Source organism: Salmo salar, unplaced genomic scaffold, assembly GCF_965601325.2.
Source record: "Salmo salar unplaced genomic scaffold, fSalSal1 ptg000335l, whole genome shotgun sequence".
Lineage (NCBI taxonomy): Eukaryota > Metazoa > Chordata > Actinopteri > Salmoniformes > Salmonidae > Salmo > Salmo salar.
Window position 1 is genome coordinate 690,258 of NW_027675353.1, and position 10,299 is coordinate 700,556.

Consider the following 10,299-nt stretch of genomic DNA (forward strand, 5'->3'; position numbering starts at 1 on the left):
TGTCCACCAGACGTGATACCTTGTTGTGCTGCTGATCCAGTGTCTGCTGGTCTGACTGAGGATATGAACTCTGACCTGTTCACCAGATGTGATACCTTGTAGTGCTGCTGATCCAGTTTCTACTGGTCTGACTGAGGATATGAACTCTGACCTGTCCACCAGACATGTACCTTGTAGTGCTGCTGATACAGTTTCTACTGGTCTGACTGAGGATATGAACTCTGACCTGTTCACCAGACTTCCTACGTTGACCTTATACCTTGTAAATAAAAAAAAGGAAATAGTAACACAAAATAACAATAATTACGCTATAAGGATACCAGCTGAGCGTGCAGGGGTCCGGGGGGGGCAGGAGTCCGCTGGCGGAGGGGTACCAGGTAGTTGAGGTAATAATGAGACTATAAGGAGTACCAGTACTGAGTCATGTGCAGGGGTACCAGGTAGTTGAGGTAATAATGAGACTATAAGGACTACCAGTACTGAGTCAATGTGCAGGGGTACCAGGTAGTTGAGGTAATAATGAGACTATAAGGATACCAGTACTGAGTCAATGTGCAGGGGTACCAGGTAGTTGAGGTAATAATGAGGCTATAAGGAGTACCAGTACTGAGTCAATGTGCAGGGGTACCAGGTAGTTGAGGTAATAATGAGCTATAAGGAGTACCAGTACTGAGTCATGTGCAGGGGTACCAGGTAGTTGAGGTATAATGAGACTATAAGGAGTACCAGTACTGAGTCAATGTGCAGGGGTACCAGGTAGTTGAGGTAATAATGAGACTATAAGGAGTACCAGTACTGAGTCAATGTGCAGGGGTACCAGGTAGTTGAGGTAATAATGAGACTATAAGGAGTACCAGTACTGAGTCAATGTGCAGGGGTACCAGGTAGTTGAGGTAATAATGAGACTATAAGGAGTACCAGTACTGAGTCAATGTGCAGGGGTACCAGGTAGTTGAGGTAATAATGAGACTATAAGGAGTACCAGTACTGAGTCAATGTGCAGGGGTACCAGGTAGTTGAGGTAATAATGAGACTATAAGGAGTACCAGTACTGAGTCAATGTGCAGGGGTACCAGGTAGTTGAGGTAATAATGAGACTATAAGGAGTACCAGTACTGAGTCAATGTGCAGGGGTACCAGGTAGTTGAGGTAATAATGAGGCTATACGGAGTACCAGTACTGAGTCAATGTGCAGGGGTACCAGGTAGTTGAGGAAAGTTGAGGTATTATGTACATGTAGGTAAAAGTAAAAGGTGTGTACATGTAGGTAAGGATAAAAGTGACTAGGCAATCAGGATAGAGATTACATCTCCTCATCCAGGGAGAGCCACCACACACACACACACACACACACACACACACACACACACACACACACACACACACACACACACACACACACACACACACACACACACAGGGAGGGAACGTTGTGTTTGTTTAATATTGTTTTAGGACTATGAAAATGGACTAAAGTATTAGCCTATGGATTATGAAAACAACAAAAAGAAATGTGAAAATGGGAGAGGAGAAATGACTAGAGACAGTGTTGTTTAACTCACTGACCATGACCCATGAGTTCTTCTTACCTTTGTTCAGTAGAAAAGTCTCCCTCTCTAAAGGATATAGGTTCAAGCATAGACCAGTCACTCTTCATGGACACACAGCTGGGAACAGGGGAGGCTGGTCTCTCCTGCTTGATTTGTCTTCAACACAACAGAGACAAACATTACATTTCTCATCTACTCTGATCTCAGATGGGGAAACATAAGAAGAGTTTCATTACAAAACGCTATATATCACTTTCAGAAACGTTCATGTATTAGCTTTTAGGGTAGGGGGCAGAATTTAGAAGTTTCGATGACAAACGTGCCCAAAGTAAACTGCCTGTTACTCAGGCCCGGAAGCTAGGATATGCATATGCATGGTAGTATTGGATAGAAAACACTCTGACATTTCTAAAACTGTTTAACTTCTATGGGCTACATGGGGCGCTAGCGCAAAAATCTAATAATTTCAATTTCTCAAATACATGACTATTTTACACCATTTTAAAGATACACTTCTCCTTGATGTAACCACATTGTCCGATTTCAAAAAGGCTTTACAGCGAAAGCAAAAGATTAGATTATGTTAGGAGAGTACATAGACAAAAATAATCACACAGCCATTTTCCAAGCAAGGACATGTGTCAATAAAACCCAAAACACAGCTAAATGAAGCACTAACCTTTGACGATCTTCACCAGATGACACTCCTAGGACATTATGTTACACAATACATGAATGTTTTGTCCGATAAAGTTCATATTTATATCCAAAAACAGCATTTTACATTGGCGCTTGATGTTCAGAAAATGTATTCCCACCAAAACCATCGGTGAATGTGCACATCAATTTACAAAAATACTCATCATAAACGTTGACAAAATATATAACAATTATTTAACTTCTTGGGACTAGGGGGAAGTATTTTCACGGCCAGATGAAAAATGTACCCAATTTAAACTGGTTACTACTCTTGCCCAGGAAATAGAATATGCATATTATTAGTAGATTTGGATAGAAAACACTCTGAAGTTTCTAAAACTGTTTGAATGGTGTCTGTGAGTATAACAGAACTCATATTGCAGGCAAAAACCTGAGAACATTTCAACCAGGAAGTGTAAGGTCTGAGAATTGTAATTCTTATTTCTAGTCCCATTTCGAAACTACAGTAGCTGTGGTTCAGTACGTGCACTCTGCCTTCTCGAGCAAAACGAGGTAATTTTCTAACCACGAGGTTTGTACGATGTAATTTATTGGCAGGATGGAAGATGCAGTCTTGTCTTCTATTCCGAGGTTGTTTACTCACAATATCAGATATTTAAAATGATTTTTTATAATGCATCCAAATCACAATGATAAGGTTGAGGTTCTGACTAGTGATTATTTACCCGGGGTTCAATACCTGCTATAGTCACTGTTTATTTGCTCTCCCAAAAGCAACACAGCCCAAATACGAGCTATATAGCTACCTAAAGTAATGAGTGACCATTTTAGAAAATCATGGGACATATAGTTTGGGGTTGCATGCTATTTTATGTCAATCATATTGCTGCTTGTAGCCTATAACTGATGTTTCGTGGTCTTATGCTGCCATCTATGGGAAATATTTAGCAATTAAAAGCTATTAATGCACATTCAGACGTTGGTGAGGCAGCTGAGAAATAAAGTGTATTTTTCTTGTAAATTCATTAGATCAGTCTCAAACCTGCCTCACCTATCCCACACCAATTGCTTGCTTGCGCGCCAGGAGGCTAGTTCCTTTTGGCCATTTATGCAAGTATATGGCGAAGCGCGTTACGCATATCTATGAGTTATGAAAGTTATGAAAACAAAGTGTTTTGCAAATTTTGAACTTACAATATGGCTGCTAATACTGGAAAAGCTAAATCAATGTCCAAGCATAGAGATTTTTGACGATATTCTTGCATACATTTTTTTGAGACAACAGCTAAAGGAGAGGACGCTAACGTTACCTGCTAACGTTACATTAGACTGGTAAGTGAAATACAAGTCTTCATATTTATATTCTTTTATATTGAAAGCCACAACATGTCAAAGTCAACATACAATATACATTGGCACCCGACTGGCACAGTTGTCTAACACACTGCAAGTACCTGGTTCGAATCCGTCCGTGATTGGGAGTCCCATAGGGAGGCGCACAATTGGCCCAGCGCCGGTTTGGCCGGGGTAGGCGTCATTGTAAATAAGAATTTGTACTGACTTGCCTAGTTAATACGTTTCACATATTAGTTTGCAAACAATGTAAAACAAATGATAATAAAGCTGCATACAAACATGCTCTTTTTTGTTGTCTTGAGTTAGGCAGCTCCTAAATGCAGGTGTTTCAGCCTAGCTCAGTGCTTTCTGTGGTGGTGGGGCAGCCAGAGGAAAATACTGAGCGTAGGGGTTGGTAATGATCTGTAGTTGCGCCTTGATTGGCTCAGTGTTCTGTCACTCATGGAGACACTACGTCACCGTAAAATCTACAGGGAGAGCTCAAAAATTCAAGCCCATTGGGTGCTGCCATAGAGTTACATTAGAAGTGCCCATCCAAAAGGCTCAAGGTCATTGGCCACAGATAAAATTGTCAAATCACGTTATATCTACCTTAGCTTTGATTGGACTGATCATGTCAACATCATACGTTCAAAATCTTAGCTAGCAATGAGTGGTTTGGAAGGAATCAGTGGCTAACTGCACGCATTGCAAAGCAGTCACTAGCCAGCAATTCAGTGGAGAGGGTGTGTGGTCCAATTCTGAGTGTAAGGGTCTCTTTTCCAAGCTTAAAAATATAAATATTTACATGCAACACCATGGGACAGAAAAGGCTGAATACATTGGCCGTGCTGTGAATCCAGCATGAATTCTGCTTCCTTCAAAACAACTGGAAACTGGGAAATCTCAGACTTCAGTGAGTTCAGGACAACTAGAAACTCTGAAAAAAACGAGCTCCGACTGAGAAAATACGGTTTGAACAGTCATCCAACTCGAAATTCCAAGTGGGGATCTCGGCCTCTTTCTAGAGCTCCAACCCGAAGATCACTGACGTCATCATTAGAACTTCCCAGTTCACAGTTGTCTTGAAAACACCATAAATCCAGAGAATGACAGACTTTGATGACAGAATTTGCCCACAAGGACCGCCGCGCCACCCCACCCTATACGAAACACATCCCTTATTTTAAGTGTTTCTACAATTCCCTATGGGAAAACTGTACGGTAGAAAAATGTTTGGATTTTGACAGCAATGCTAAGAAGTTACAGATAAATTCAAAATGAGAGGCTAAAAGGACAGAACTCTTGATGCAGCAATGATGAAAATATCTCAAAAACCAACAGAGGAATTGCTAAAAACTCGACCAAATAAGAAAAACAACCGTCTTTTGCACCAAGTACACCAAGTATTCTGATAGATAGCAATACTGGAAAAGCACTGGAATATTCTACAATCAGACAAAAATAAACACACACCTCTTCAAGGAACCCCACTGGTGGTCTTTAAGGAACCCCCACTGGTGGTCTATAAGGAACCCCCACTGGTAGTCTGTAAGGAACCCCCACTGGTAGTCTGTAAGGAACCCCCACTGGTGGTCTATGAGGAACCCCCACTGGTGGTCTATAAGGAACCCCACTGGTGGTCTATAAGGAACCCCCACTGGTGGTCTATAAGGAACCCCCACTGGTAGTCTGTAAGGAACCCCCACTGGTGGTCTATGAGGAACCTGGTGGTCTATGAGGAACCCCCACTGGTGGTCTATAAGGAACCCCCACTGGTGGTCTATAAGGAACCCCCACTGGTGGTCTATAAGGAACCCCCACTGGTGGTCTATAAGGAACCCCCACTGGTGGTCTGTAAGGAACCCCACTGGTGGTCTGTAAGGAACCCCCACTGGTGGTCTATAAGGAACCCCCACTGGTGGTCTGTAAGGAACCCCACTGGTGGTCTGTAAGGAACCCCCACTGGTGGTCTATAAGGAACCCCCACTGGTGGTCTGTAAGGAACCCCACTGGTGGTCTATAAGGAACCCCCACTGGTGGTCTATAAGGAACCCCCACTGGTGGTCTGTAAGGAACCCCCACTGGTGGTCTATAAGGAACCCCCACTGGTGGTCTATAAGGAACCCCCACTGGTGGTCTATAAGGAACCCCCACTGGTAGTCTATAAGGAACCCCCACTGGTGGTCTATAAGGAACCCCCACTGGTGGTCTGTAAGGAACCCCACTGGTGGTCTATAAGGAACCCCCACTGGTGGTCTATAAGGAACCCCCACTGGTGGTCTGTAAGGAGCCCCCACTGGTGGTCTATAAGGAACCCCACTGGTGGTCTATAAGGAACCCCCACTGGTGGTCTATAAGGAACCCCCACTGGTGGTCTATATGGAACCCCCACTGGTGGTCTATAAGGAACCCCCACTGGTGGTCTGTAAGGAACCCCCACTGGTGGTCTATAAGGAACCCCCACTGGTGGTCTATAAGGAACCCCCACTGGTGGTCTATAAGGAACCCCCACTGGTGGTCTATAAGGAACCCCCACTGGTGGTCTGTAAGGAACCCCCACTGGTGGTCTATAAGGAACCCCACTGGTGGTCTATAAGGAACCCCCACTGGTGGTCTATGAGGAACCCCCACTGGTGGTCTATAAGGAACCCCCACTGGTGGTCTATAAGGAACCCCCACTGGTGGTCTATGAGGAACCCCCACTGGTGGTCTATAAGGAACCCCCACTAGTGGTCTATAAGGAACCCCCACTGGTGGTCTATGAGGAACCCCCACTGGTGGTCTATAAGGAACCCCCACTAGTGGTCTATAAGGAACCTCCACTGGTGGTCTATAAGGAACCCCACTGGTGGTCTATAAGGAACCCCCACTGGTGGTCTATGAGGAACCCCACTGGTGGTCTGTAAGGAACCCCCACTGGTGGTCTGTAAGGAACCCCCACTGGTGGTCTATAAGGAACCCCCACTGGTGGTCTATAAGGAACCCCCACTGGTGGTCTATAAGGAACCCCCACTGGTGGTCTATAAGGAACCCCCACTGGTGGTCTATAAGGAAGCCCCACTGGTGGTCTATAAGGAACCCCACTGGTGGTCTATAAGGAACCCCACTGGTGGTCTATAAGGAACCTCCACTGGTGGTCTATAAGGAACCCCACTGGTGGTCTATAAGGAACCCCCACTGGTGGTCTATAAGGAACCCCCAATGGTGGTCTATAAGGAACCCCCACTGGTGGTCTATAAGGAACCCCCACTGGTGGTCTATAAGGAACCCCCACTGGTGGTCTATAAGGAACCCCCACTGGTGGTCTATAAGGAACCCCCACTGGTGGTCTATAAGGAACCCCCACTGGTGGTCTATAAGGAACCCCACTGGTGGTCTATAAGGAACCCCACTGGTGGTCTATAAGGAACCCCACTGGTGGTCTATAAGGAACCCCCACTAGTGGTCTATAAGGAACCTCCACTGGTGGTCTATAAGGAACCCCACTGGTGGTCTATAAGGAACCCCCACTGGTGGTCTATAAGCGTGGTCACAATATTGTAGATAGTTTGGTGAGATCTGACCTGCCCTCTGAGCCCACTCAGACACTCTTGACACCCATCCCAAATGGGAACTACAAACGTGGCTCATGAGCACAGTGCAACAGCACTATAAAAACATCCATCTTCAGACATCAACATACAGGTAGAACAATCCCTGTTAGAGGGATCATCTCATGCAAGACCAAGGGAGTAATCCATCTCATCACCTGTTCATGTGGGAAAGCCTACGTAGGACAAACGAAAAGACAATTAAAACAACGCATAGCTGAACACCGCAGCTCAATCAGGTGTAAGAACATTGACTGTCCAATAGCAGCTCACTTTGTTGAAGCTGACCATCCAATCTCCTCCCTCAAATACACAGGCATTGAGCATGTTGCTCTACCAAGGAGAGGAGGTAACATGGAGATCCTACTACTACAAAGGGAGGCTTACTGGATATCCTGTCTAAAAACATGGACCCCTAGTGGTCTGAATATTGACTTTGATCTCAGGCCCTTATGAACAGTTCACTGTTTTAAATGGATATATTCTTTCTACAGCTTATCAGAGTACATCCAATATGTTCCCCTGTTGATGATGCTCATTATGCATTATGGTTGAACCAGATTGTTTCCTATTGAAATAGGAAACAATTAAATATGTGAAATTGAATAAAACAATAATGTATGTTGACGCTAATGTTATGTACAATTATCAGTTATGTTTCTATATGATAACAATAGCCTGATATATTCAATATGCCAGAAACTATAGTTTTTTTAACAGTTTCATTCAATTCATTCTAATTAACTTAATAATTATGACACACCCCTCTCTATTGTCATTAGTTGCACTAATTGCACTGTTTGTCTACATAACCTGGTTCAAGTATTGATGACATCACCCTGAAGAAGGCACAGGCTCTATAAAACTATTGGAACATTTCCCTGTTTGAACACAAGGTGTTATGGGTATTATAACACCTCCACTGTGGGGCTCTATAAAACTATTGGAACCATTTCCCTGTTTGACCGCTAGGTGTTATGGGTATTATAACACCTCCACTGTGGGGCTCTATAACGCAAATGAAGTGTGAGAATCTATGAATGCAGAATCTAGAGAATGCAACAATATTTGTGTCATCTTGCTGTGATGTTCTCAGTAAAATGGCATATGCTAAAATCTATGAATTTTAAATCTTAGAACAGTAATATTTTACACACCCATAAGCCTTAATTTCTGAAGAAAAAAACACAAATGAGAAGAAATGGTGGATATAGTGTTTTGGATATAAACTCTTGATAAATTCTTTACAAAACTAATCTCACCTCTTAGATTTGGTGCCATGTTCCCCAGAGACACTCCTTTTAGAGGCAGGGCCCTCCTCCTCTCTCTTCCCAGAGAGACTCATTTTAGAGCACTGTCCCCTGTAAACAGAGATCCAGCATGTTGGTTGTGGTTAACACAGTGACAACTAAACAGAGATCCAGCATGTTGGTTGTGGTTAACACAGTGACAACTAAACAGAGATCCAGCATGTTGGTTGTGGTTAACACTGTGACAACTAAACAGAGATCCAGCATGTTGGTTGTGGTTAACACAGTGACAACTAAACAGAGATCCAGCATGTTGGTTGTGGTTAACACAGTGACAACTAAACAGAGATCCAACATGTTGGTTGTGGTTAACACAGTAACAACTAAACAGAGATCCAACATGTTGGTTGTGGTTAACACAGTGACAACTAATTATTGAATGTCAATTGTTGTATTTTATTCATTATCTCTTAGAAATAAAACATTTCCTAACAGACACATCCCAACAGTCAGGTGATTTAATGCATCACATGAACATGTAGTCGTGACTGATATTTTTCACCTTTTCTCCATGTAGTTTAATTAATAATAATAATAATAATAACAACAATATAATATTAATAAGTCACTTTCTCTTTTAATAATTCCTCTCATTCTAGTGTGTTGCTTTGTTCAACAGGTATGATATTATTATGCTGTTACTGAATTCAGTTCATAATAACAATGTTAAGAAAAGTATGTTCAGTAGTTTCAAACCAAATTACACAGGAAAGAGGAGCTCATTGTAAGTTTAGAAAACAAATTTTACGATATTTTGAAAGACGATTTACAACTTATACATAAAAATATACAAATTATAAAATAACCACAATATATGAATATATGAACAATATGTTTTTGAATTTGACTTGCCTACGCCCAGTTAGCGCCATTTTGTATGATTGAACTGTCACATAACTGTCCCAGGTGAAATGGACTGTTAGATCTGAGTGTTTTACAGTCATTCACTATACTAAAATAACACCATACATTTAATTTCTCTACACACTTTACAATAATCACTGGGAAGATTCTTACCTTGTAGCCTGAATTCACAACCAGAACATGTCAAGTCATTGAGATATTTTCCGTTGTGCTGAGAGAGCAGCTTCCTGATAACAAGTGGCTCTGTATCTATGTTCTAGGTACAGTTGATCTTTGGATGCAATAATATCTGGTCAAAGTCTAGTGACACAACACCATAGTATATCATAAACATAACAGTAGTTTAACCTTTGGCCAGTAAAGGCCATGGCATACTATAACATGTAGAATCATTATGATGGATCCAGGTTCATACTATAACATGTAGAATCATTATGATGGATCCAGGTTCATACTATAACATGTAGAATCATTATGATGGATCCAGGTTCATACTATAAAATGTAGAATCATTATGATGGATCCAGGTTCATACTATAACATGTAGAATCATTATGATGGATCCAGGTTCATACTATAACATGTAGAATCATTATGATGGATCCAGGTTCATACTATAACATGTAGAATCATTATGATGGATCCAGGTTCATATTATAACATGTAGAATCATTATGATGGATCCAGGTTCATACTATAACATGTAGAATCATTATGATGGATCCAGGTTCATACTATAACATGTAGAATCATTATGATGGATCCAGGTTCATACTATAACATGTAGAATCATTATGATGGATCCAGGTTCATACTATAACATGTAGAATCATTATGATGGATCCAGGTTCATACTATAACATGTAGAATCATTATGATGGATCCAGGTTCATACTATAACATGTAGAATCATTATGATGGATCCAGGTTCATACTATAACATGTAGAATCATTATGATGGATCCAGGTTCATACTATAACATGTAG

General features: G+C 41.9%; 1 long non-coding RNA gene across 1 annotated transcript; it reads right to left on the reverse strand.

Moving 5' to 3' along the window:
- Window positions 1-1,365: 1,365 nt before the first annotated feature.
- On the reverse strand, window positions 1,366-9,645 carry LOC145875763 (uncharacterized). Its single transcript, XR_014391327.1, has 3 exons — window positions 9,466-9,645; window positions 8,401-8,499; window positions 1,366-1,706 (listed from the first exon to the last, which is right to left on the reverse strand). It is a non-coding gene; the product is annotated as an uncharacterized LOC145875763 (long non-coding RNA).
- Window positions 9,646-10,299: the final 654 nt, after the last annotated feature.